We start from the raw sequence: 10,000 nt of genomic DNA on the forward strand, positions 1-10,000 counted from the left end.
TGTTTAACAGATCAACTGATATCAGTTTCGCTAATGTTACTGGAACTCCTTTTTAGAAATGATTAGTGACAACACTTGAGATCTTTAAAACTTTGTGAAACATTTACATACACAAACAGCTCAATTAGAAATTGTGGATAATATAGGGGCTACTGAGAGTAATAAGAATAAGAATAACCTATTACTAATTACTAGAACGTAGGAAGATAAACCTTACGACATATTCTTTGACGTTATAAGAATAACCAATTAGTCATAACTAAACGTAGATGGGTTGTGTTGTGAGGTTTGTCTATTACATTATTGGTTTATTTTGAGTCAGATAAGACTGGCTTGTGGTTCACTGAGTCATTTTCACTACAGTAATTGTGTTGTAGGGGTTGTTGCTGCATGCAGACAAAATTCCTTTGTGTTATTCTGGCACTGCTCTTACTCCGTGACACTGGCAGAGCATCGCATGGTTTGTGGATCTGGATCAACACAAGAATGCAGATGTTCAAGAGCCATTAATAAAACTGTCACGAAAACCATTTGGTTTCTGCCTTTTCAACAACTGGTTCTAAACAGCGAGGTACTGAAAAATCATACTCGAGTAAAAGTACCATTACTTGCTTAAAAATGTAGTGCAGTAGAGTAAAAGTATCTGTTGTAAAGATTACTCAAAGTATGAGTACAAAGTAGACCTTTCAAAAGTATTCAAGAGTAGTGAGTAGCGAGTATTGTGCTTTAAAATTTGTGGATGTTTGTAAACGTTACATTCTGTAGTGCATTTAGTTATTGCCCAGCAGGCACACAAACATCATAAAACGTTAAAATCAGGTTAGATTTAGATTGTGATGTCAGGTGACCAACACTCAATATCTAGCCAGTGTCTAAGGACAATGTTATTTTGATGGCCAATAATGACAACAAATGACGTTGATATTTTGTTGATTTTAGGTTCTGTTGGAAATAGGGTTGGGCGATGTCGACCAATTTGGCATCGTACGATGTCTAATGAGGAACATCATGAGGGATGATGGCATCGTCGCTGTAGGCGGCGGTGAATTAATTATTAAAAGTCATAGCAAATAAATTATTTGTAGCCTAACGTGTCAACAACCTGACCCGCATGGCCTTCGTCTTACCAATAAGCAAATTATAAATAAATAAACATAAGCTACGCACAAATTACCATCTGTCAATCACCTTTTCCGCGGGATTCTTGCATGCATAGGCAGAGTGTCATTATAATGGCGTCGACACACTTGGTTGGTAAAAAAGTTGCACAACCAACAGGAACCAACCTACAGTCTCTGAGGTTTTGACTAAAATTTCTAAGTACAAGCGTGAAAGCAAAAGATTGTATCAGTGTACTAATGCTGTGAGCCTGTGACTGACTGCTGAAGCTCAGACGCGCACATACGCTGCAGCGTGTCTGTGTGTGTGTTTGTGGGTGTGGTTACGTGATGTGTGTTTTCAGCGGTGTAGCGTGGAAGGAGAACGGTTTAGAAATGCTAGATGAAACGCCAGAGTGGATGTGGATCGTTTTCGCTCTAAAATGCCATTTTAAAATTAAGACGTATTAGTGTAAACAGGTCCGCGTACATTTTTTGTGAGCGGGTTGCTGCTGCGACAGGGGCGGGGGGAGGATCGCGATGCTGGCTCAGCATCATGATTTCTATCGGCCATCGGTGATGAACGATGGCATTATCTATCGACCCAACCCAAGTTGGAAAGTTATCGAAATCCAACAATGTGCCAACATCTTAATCTTATTCATCAGGTATGGCAACCAAAATCCAATATGATAGATATCATATTAGTAACGTCAACACAACATCATTAGACGTTGATATTTGGCTGATTTTAAGTTAGACGTTGGACATTGACGTTGGACACTGACATCAACCCGATTTTCTTTTCCAAACAAACGTCCTCACAACGTTGGGGTACAATGTCAATCTGACGTCATGTTGACATCTTGTGCCTGTTGGGTGTTTAAGGCCATTCCGGTTATCATACAGTAAACACCTCATCTTCTCATCAGTGAAATGCATCTAAACAGTCTCTGGGTCAATGCGTGTAAAGATTTTGGACATCTTCTCTAAAACTTTTCATGCTTCCAAACAGTTTGCTGCAATTTTAAATCGCCCATGTCTTGAGGTAGTTCATTATGAGCTGATTTACCTTCTATGATTGGACAGGAATCACAGGACTGACTTTTCTAATCCCCTTTGACCAGGCATGCCCAAACTCTGTCCTGGAGGTCCGGTGTCCTGCAAAGTTTAGTTCCAACCCAAATCAGACACACCTGGGCTAGCTAATCAAGCTCTTACTAGGCTTTCTAAAAACATCCTTGCAGGTGTGTTGAGGCAAGTTGAAGCTAAAATCTGCAGGACAACGGCCCTCCAGGACCGACTTTGGACATCCCTGCCACAGACAATTAAAAATAAAGTAGCGACTGCAGGTTGAAGGAAAGTAGTGGAGTAAAAGTACCGACAAAGCACTAAACATGAACTCAAGAGTAAGTAAAAGTACATTTTTAAAACTACTTAGTAAATTACAATCAATTAAAGTAGTTTGAGTGTTTGTGATTTGTTGCTTTACACCACTGGTTTTAAATAAGTGATTCGGCAAGCATTGAGTTGGAGCCGATGTATCAACAGGTACAACCTTTAGCAGTGGTTCAAATCTACACACAACTAACCCACTTTGTTCCTCAATCCACACAAATTGTACATCAAAGCTCACAGTGTGGATGTATAATTGCAGAAATGCAGAGAGCCACGATTCCTGCCCCCTCCTACTGCACCAAAGCAAATGGGTGTGTGTCAAGTGTGTGTGTGGGTGCAGATTTGGCCGCCCACCGCTGAACCCTTCGGCAGCATTCCTCGCATCCCTGTTTCCAATTAGCCTGGAAGAGCAGTGCAGTCTTGAAGGGCCACGAGAGCCTAGCGAAAATAACACTACTACCACGGCGCTAAGCCGCGATGCTCTGTGCAACATTTGCATTTTACCTGGATTTGTTGTGGACTGGAAAGTTGGCTGTACCTTTCCTTCTCATATTTCTTTTTCTTCATGAAAACCTACTGCTTGTCTGAGCTTTACAAGGCACCAAATGATCGCAGTTGGCAGCGCCAAAACATAAAGACCACCACATTTGCGTGCAAATAGAGCCTGTGATGTTTTGACATTCCACTCAAATTGTACTCTCCAAAACAGTCTGGACATGCACACCAGCAGAACAACCCATGTTTAATAGCGTAATCCAAGTGGTCTCGTGTAAAGCCGCCAAACCTTTGTGTTACGCTGCCATGCATCATAAACTGATCTCTGTGGTATTCTGTGCTACAATCTCAGAGTACAGATTTTAAAAAGCTGTGTGCAATCCTACAACACATTAAATCCCACAAATATGTTTCTGAACATGCCATTAAATCATTTGAATGCAACCCTAGCTGCCGTTTGTATGCAATTACTTGCTGCAGGAAAAAAAAAAAACATCCAGACCTGACAAACCTGAAAGAGTTGAGTTTAAACAAGTTTCAGTGTTGTTTTGGCGCCAATTCTGCTGCTAACCTCTCTCTCTCTCTCACACACACACATACATATGCGTGAGCTGCATGCCACAGATGAGTGGTACGGCGCCAGAGAGCTCGCTCTGCTTTCTGCTGACGGTAGCACTCACAGTCTCCTCTGTCTGACTGAAATCACAGGTGTGCAGCTTTTACACTGCGGAGGAGTGAGGACGGGTGTAAATATTAGGAGAATGCAAACAACCTGTCTCAAATGTTACTGCTGCTTACCATGGTATATAATATCTGCGTGGTCTAATTCATTGAGATTATGGCCAAAAACATCCTGTGGAACACATATAGGACAATAACTTTTACTTTTTAGAAATTGCATTTTAAATTTTATAGATGTCACATATGGATGTATGGGTAAGATAGATAAACGGATGTTTGGGTGGGAGATACTGATGTATAGGTGGGATTAACATACTTATGTATGGGTGGATGGACGTATGGATGCATGGGCGGATGGATGTACAGATGCATAGGTGGATAGACGTTTGGATGCATAGCTGGATGGACATCAGATGTACTGGTGGAGATGGACGTACAGATGTTTGGGTGAGATGAACATACAGATGCATGGGTGGATGGACGTACAGATGCATGGGTGGATAGATGCATGGACGCATAGGTGGATGGACTAATGGATGCATGAGTGGACAGACGTATGGATGCGTGGGTGCATGGACATCAGATGTATGGGTAGGATGGACATACAGATGTATGGGTGGGATGGATGTATGGATGGGATGGACAGACAAATTAATGTATGGGTGGAATAAACATGCGTGTGTATGGGTGGTATGGATGTATGGGATGGATGTACGGATGTATGGGATGGATGGATGGATGTATGGGTGGGATGAACATATGGATGTATGGGTGGAAGAATGTACAGACGCATAGGTGGATGGACATATGGATGCATGGGTGGACAGAGGTACAGATGCATGGGTGGATGGACATTAGATGTACTTGGAAGATGGACGGACAGATGTTTGAATGAGATGGACGTACAGATGTTTGGGTGAGATGAACATACAGTACGGATGTATGGGTGGACAGACGTATGGATGCATGGGTGGATGAACATCAGATGTATGGGTAGGATGGACGTATGGATGTATGGGTAGGATGGACGTATGGATGTATGGGTGGGATGGACAGACAAATGGATGTACGGGTGGGATAGACTTATGGATGTATGGGTGGGATAAACGTACGGATGTATGGGTGGGATGAATCTACGGATGTGTGGGTGGGATGGACGTATGAATGTATGGGTGGATGGATGTACGGATGTATTGGTGGGATGGATAAACAGATGTATGGGTGGGATTGACGAATGGATGTACGGGTGGGAAGGATGTACGGATGTTTGGGTGGGAAGGATGTGCGGATGTATGGGTGGGATGACCATACAGATGTATGGGTGGGATGAATGTACTGATGTATGTATGGGTAAGATGGAAAAATGGATGTATGGGTGTGGTGGACGGATGGATGGATCAGTCGATAAATAGATGGACAGATTATTGGATTTAGAGATGGATGTATGGACATATGGACGGATTGATAATTGTACAGACGAGTGAATTATGGATTGACAGATAAGTGGATGGATGGACAGATGGATGAGTGAATTCCTGGAAATGGTTGAGTGGGAGAATGGATGCGTGGATAGATAGATGGATGGATAAAGAAGTGAATGAGTAAGTTAGTGAGTGAATGGATAGATTGATTGATGAGTAGACGGACAGATAAATGGATAAACTAATGCTTGAATGCTGAACTGATAAGTGATTGGATGAAGTAGATATATTAAATCAATCAATTAAATTCCAAAACACAATTATGCTAATCAGAAAAAGAAGTTGCTAGCTACGTAGAAAAAGTGTAACATTGCATGGGGACAAATGTCAATGCTACTTTTACATTTAAACAAAGTATTATAATCAGTGTTGCTTGAAAGGAGGAGTGACTGGGTTGGTTCAGTTCCATGTGGTAGCCAAGAGAAAATTGCCTATACAGTAAGACACTGCTAAGCCTGCTTGCCTGTGAAAATCTTCTCTCACCTGCTGCTGTATAAACAAAGTCAAGTGCATGAAATGAAAGCAATATGGCACTTTATAATGTGATGAATGAACCTTGTTTCTAGTGCATGAGAGGGTTAATCATTTACTACCACAACTGAGGCTAATAAAAAACATACACATGTACAACCAATACCGATGAATAGTTTCTCCATCTCTTTCTCACAGACAAGCACTCAGTCTTCAATATAAATGTGTATATACTTGAACACACATTAAACAAAGTAACACATAGTATTTGTACACACGCAGTGCATACAGATGACAGGATTGAGTTCATATTGCTTGCACTAATGAAAGCCATATCTTCAGTTGAATAATAGTAGACGGATCGGGTGTGCAGTAATTTGAGGACTGCACATTGATCCGGGCAAAGTTACACACGGGACCACTTTGGAAAAGGCAAGGTTACGACTGATAAGAAAAAGCTGTTGTGTTCAAAATCACTTTGAACACCTTACTAATCATCTAGCAGCTACACCCTGAAGGGTCAGTATAAATCCAACCTGATTTAAAGCTGTGATCATATTTACCATTGTTCTGCTACAACGTAGAACTGAAAGAATCATTTTGGAGTAGGGGTATTTGACCATTCACAGCAGAGTAGGGGCATCTGACCAATAAGGGTGGAGTAGTTCAATCTGACCAATCAGATCAGAGTAGTTCTATATGACCAATCAGATCAGAATAGGGCCATATGACCAATCAGAGCAAAGCAGTCCATCTGACTAATTCGATCTAGGTAGGGCCATCTGACCCATTTTAATGAAGTAAGGCCATCTAAATGTAGTAGGGTCATCTGATCAATCAGAACAGAATAGGGCCATATGACAATCAGAGCAAAGCAGGGTCAGAGCAGAGTTGTACAATCAGACCATTTAGAGGGGAGTAGAGCCATCTGACCAGTTAGACTGGAGTAGCTCCATCTTACCAATCAGATCAGAGTAGGGCCATATGATCAATCAGGGCAGAGAAGGGTCATCAGAGCACAGTAGGACAATCAGACCAATCAGAGAAGAGTAGGACAATCAGACCAATCAATGTGGAGTAGGGCTCTTTCACCATTCACAGCAGAGTATCGGTGTCTGATCAATGAGTGGAGTAGTTCCATCTGACCAATGAGAGCAGAATAGGGCCATCATAGCAGAGTAGGACTATCAGACCAATCAATGTAATGTAGGGCCATCTGACTAATCAGAGATAAGAACCACCATCTGATCGTTCAGATTCAGGTAAGGTCCTCCGACCAACCAGAGCAGAATAGGACCATCAAAGTAGGGCCATCTGATCAATTAGAGAAAAGTACAGCCATCGGATCAATTCCAGGTAGGGCCATCTGACCATTCAGAGATAAGAACTGCCATTTGACCATTCAGATTCGGGTAGGGTCATCCAACCAACTAGAGCAGAGTAGGACCTATTCAATCAGTGTGGAGTAAGGCTTTTTGACTATTCATTGCAGAGTAGGGTTGTCTGATCAATGAGGGGAGTAGTTCCATCTGACCAATGAGAGCAGAATAGGGCCATCATAGCAGAGTAGGACTATCAGACCAATCAGTTTAAAGTAGGGCCATCTGACCAATCAAAGATAAGAACCACCATCTGACCATTCAGATTCAGGTAAGGTCATCCGACCAACCAGAGCAGAGTAGGACCATCAATCCAATCAAAGCAAAGTAGGGCTATCTGACCAATAATAGAAAAGTACAGCCATCTGACCAATTCCATGTAGAGCCATCTGACCAATTAGATCCAGGTAGGGCCATCTGACCAATAAGAATGAAGTAAGGCCATCTAAATGGAGTAGGGTCATCTGAACAATCAGAACAGAGAAGGGCCATCTAACCAATAAGAGTTCACTATAGGGATTTCTGAATAATCAGAGTGGAATATATTCACGGAAAGCTGGGTTTTAAGAGAGACCAGAACCCAGACTGTGAAAGAAGACCCGACTCTGCAATGAATATTAAAAGAAAGTTAAAGTGTTGACTTTGGATGTGATTCCATTGTAGGAGCATAATAGAGGTATTTCAAGATAATGTGGGTCTTTGCTCATGCCCAGTCACACTTCTATGAATAAATGGTCTTGAGAGTAAAGTCCAATGTCAATCAGTGCGTGTCGAGTTTTGGCATCAAAGCCAGCTCGAGAAGTAAAATCAAAAGAAGCACGCAGGCAGAGCCCTGAAGGTCTCCGGGAGAATTTCAACTGCAAACCTGACACTTACTGACAAGCTGACACTCGTCTGACTGGAGAACTGCTGTCAGTAACCTCTTTCTCTGGCTCTGACAACTCTCCTTTTCTCCTTTCCACATGGTAATTCAGAGATAATGCTTTTTTTTTTTTTTTACAGGGGGGCTAATAATTCAGTCTTCAACTCTAAATCCAAAACGATAAAACTTCAGAACCAGCAAATGTAAAACTGGCTTCTATTGCCATCCGTCTCGTTTCTGACCTTCTTGTTTCAATCTCTCTTCACATATTTCTCTTATTTACTTGGTCTTATTTTACATCTGTTTCTCCTCTTTCCGTCTCTGCTGCCATTTAGCTGGGAGTGCTTACATGAGCTTTTCAGAGCTATTCAGGCAAGATCTAAATGAGAAGTCCGGGGAAGTGCACAGTCCAACCCCGGTGTGGTACTGCTTACAGGAACGAATGGGCACGAGAGCTTTAAAATGGTTCCAATAGAAAAAAACAAATCCAAAACCATTCCTACACATGCTCACAATACTCCGTTTCAGAGCTTATTGGAGATGTACAATTATAGTCAGAGTTATTAGCCCCCCTGTTTATTTTTGCCCCAATTTCTGTTTAACGGAAAGAGGACTTGTTCAACACATTTCTAATCATAATAGTTCGGATAACTCATTTCTAATAACTGATTTCTTATATCTTTGCCATGATGAAAGCACATAATATTTGACTAGATAGTTTTCAAGATACTAGTATTCAGCTTAAAGTGACATTTAAAGGCGTAGCTAGGTTAATTAGGTTAAAGTTAGGGTAATTAGGCAAGCCATTGTATAACAGTGCTTTGCTCTGTAGACAATCACAAAAAATTTTGCTTAAGGACGCTAATGCTGTGTTCACAACCAGACGCAGAACATGCGAATACATCGTGCTATTTGCACGTAAATAGACATGTGAACATTGAGTTTTCTTTGCTACGCTCGTGCGTCAAATTCACTACACAATAGATGTGGATTCGTGTCATAGGCGGGGTTTCTGTCTGCCCGGTGACTCTAGCTTCATTGCTAAATGGCTAACAAGGATTTTATTGAGAGGGTAACTGTGTTTTATGCATTAGACTGCTGTTCGTTCACCACAAGAAAGACAGAAGCCAGTCATATGCATTTAGAGCCGGAAAAAGATTTGATCCGTTCATCTCGAGTCTTCGGGTTTGGGTCGCTCGTTCATCACGTGAAAGACAGAAGCCTATAATATGTTTTTAGAGCCAGAAAAAGATTGGGAAGGCTGAAAAACAGTGTCAATTCGTTTGGAGACATGTCTGAGTCAACTAGATCCATCCAGAGGTGCACCGAGCTTCTTCTCTGCAGAAATACCTGAATGATGGAAGCTTTCAGAGCCCAGTTTGATGAGCTGTAGTCCAGTGTCGGCAAGAGGATTTTCCCCTGGGACACTAACAACAGGCACTATAACATAACCACGCCCCTACAAGAGAAAGCTCCTGATTGGTAAATGTGGCATGAATGCCCACTGAAGTTCCGATTTTCCAACTCGGGCGATGATTCATTTACGTAAATCTTGTCATTCGCGCCGCAGGATGTCTATTTGCGTCTTTGCATTGACTTAACATGTAAATCACTCATGCTTGACGCTTCATTGGTGTCTGGCATGAACGCAACATCATACTATTGATCTTAAAATGATTTTAAAAACATATATAAAGTACTTTTATTGTAGCTGAAATGAAACAATTAGGACAATCTCCAGAGGAAACAATATTACAGGAAATACTGTGAAAAATTCCTGAATCTGTTCAACATTTTCTTTATTTTGCGCTCATCCCCTCATCGTTCCATGGTCATATTTTGATTAAAGATTACCAAAACAAACACTATTTTTTATTTTTTTTTGCATATTAGTTGTTCATCTAAAGACATACAAAGTGCGCTAGCAAAAATAAACAGTGTACATTTAGATTCCATGCTGAGGAAAACTGTAGATTTCCATCTGAGATTTCTTTAAATGTTACTATGATGCATGTAAGATCTCAGCTGCGCTAAACTTTGTGTGTGCATGCGTGTCTGTGTGAGTCCTGTCACAAAGTTGGAGCATCAAAAAGGACGATATTATCAGTAACTGCCTTTAACAGGATAGTTCATAAA

General features: G+C 41.4%; 2 protein-coding genes and 1 long non-coding RNA gene across 3 annotated transcripts in view; 1 reads left to right on the forward strand and 2 right to left on the reverse strand.

The window, feature by feature from the left end:
• The window catches only part of LOC147840965 (uncharacterized), a 5,208-nt gene extending 1,365 nt beyond the window's left edge, over positions 1 to 3,843 (reverse strand). The window contains exons 1-3 of the long non-coding RNA XR_015505719.1: positions 3,789 to 3,843; positions 2,771 to 3,714; positions 1 to 1,606 (exon numbers count right to left, since the gene is read on the reverse strand). The exon at positions 1 to 1,606 is cut by the window's left edge and continues 1,365 nt beyond it. This is a non-coding gene — a long non-coding RNA (uncharacterized LOC147840965). The remainder of the gene's footprint in view (positions 1,607 to 2,770; positions 3,715 to 3,788) is intronic.
• The window catches only part of arfgef3 (ARFGEF family member 3), a 973,876-nt gene that overhangs the window by 534,380 nt on the left and 429,496 nt on the right, over positions 1 to 10,000 (forward strand). The gene's annotated exons all lie outside the window — the stretch shown is intronic.
• Positions 1 to 10,000, reverse strand: part of eml4 (EMAP like 4) — a 110,349-nt gene that overhangs the window by 88,052 nt on the left and 12,297 nt on the right.

Source organism: Danio rerio, chromosome 13, assembly GCF_052040795.2.
Source record: "Danio rerio strain M-AB ecotype USA chromosome 13, GRCz13ab, whole genome shotgun sequence".
Lineage (NCBI taxonomy): Eukaryota > Metazoa > Chordata > Actinopteri > Cypriniformes > Danionidae > Danio > Danio rerio.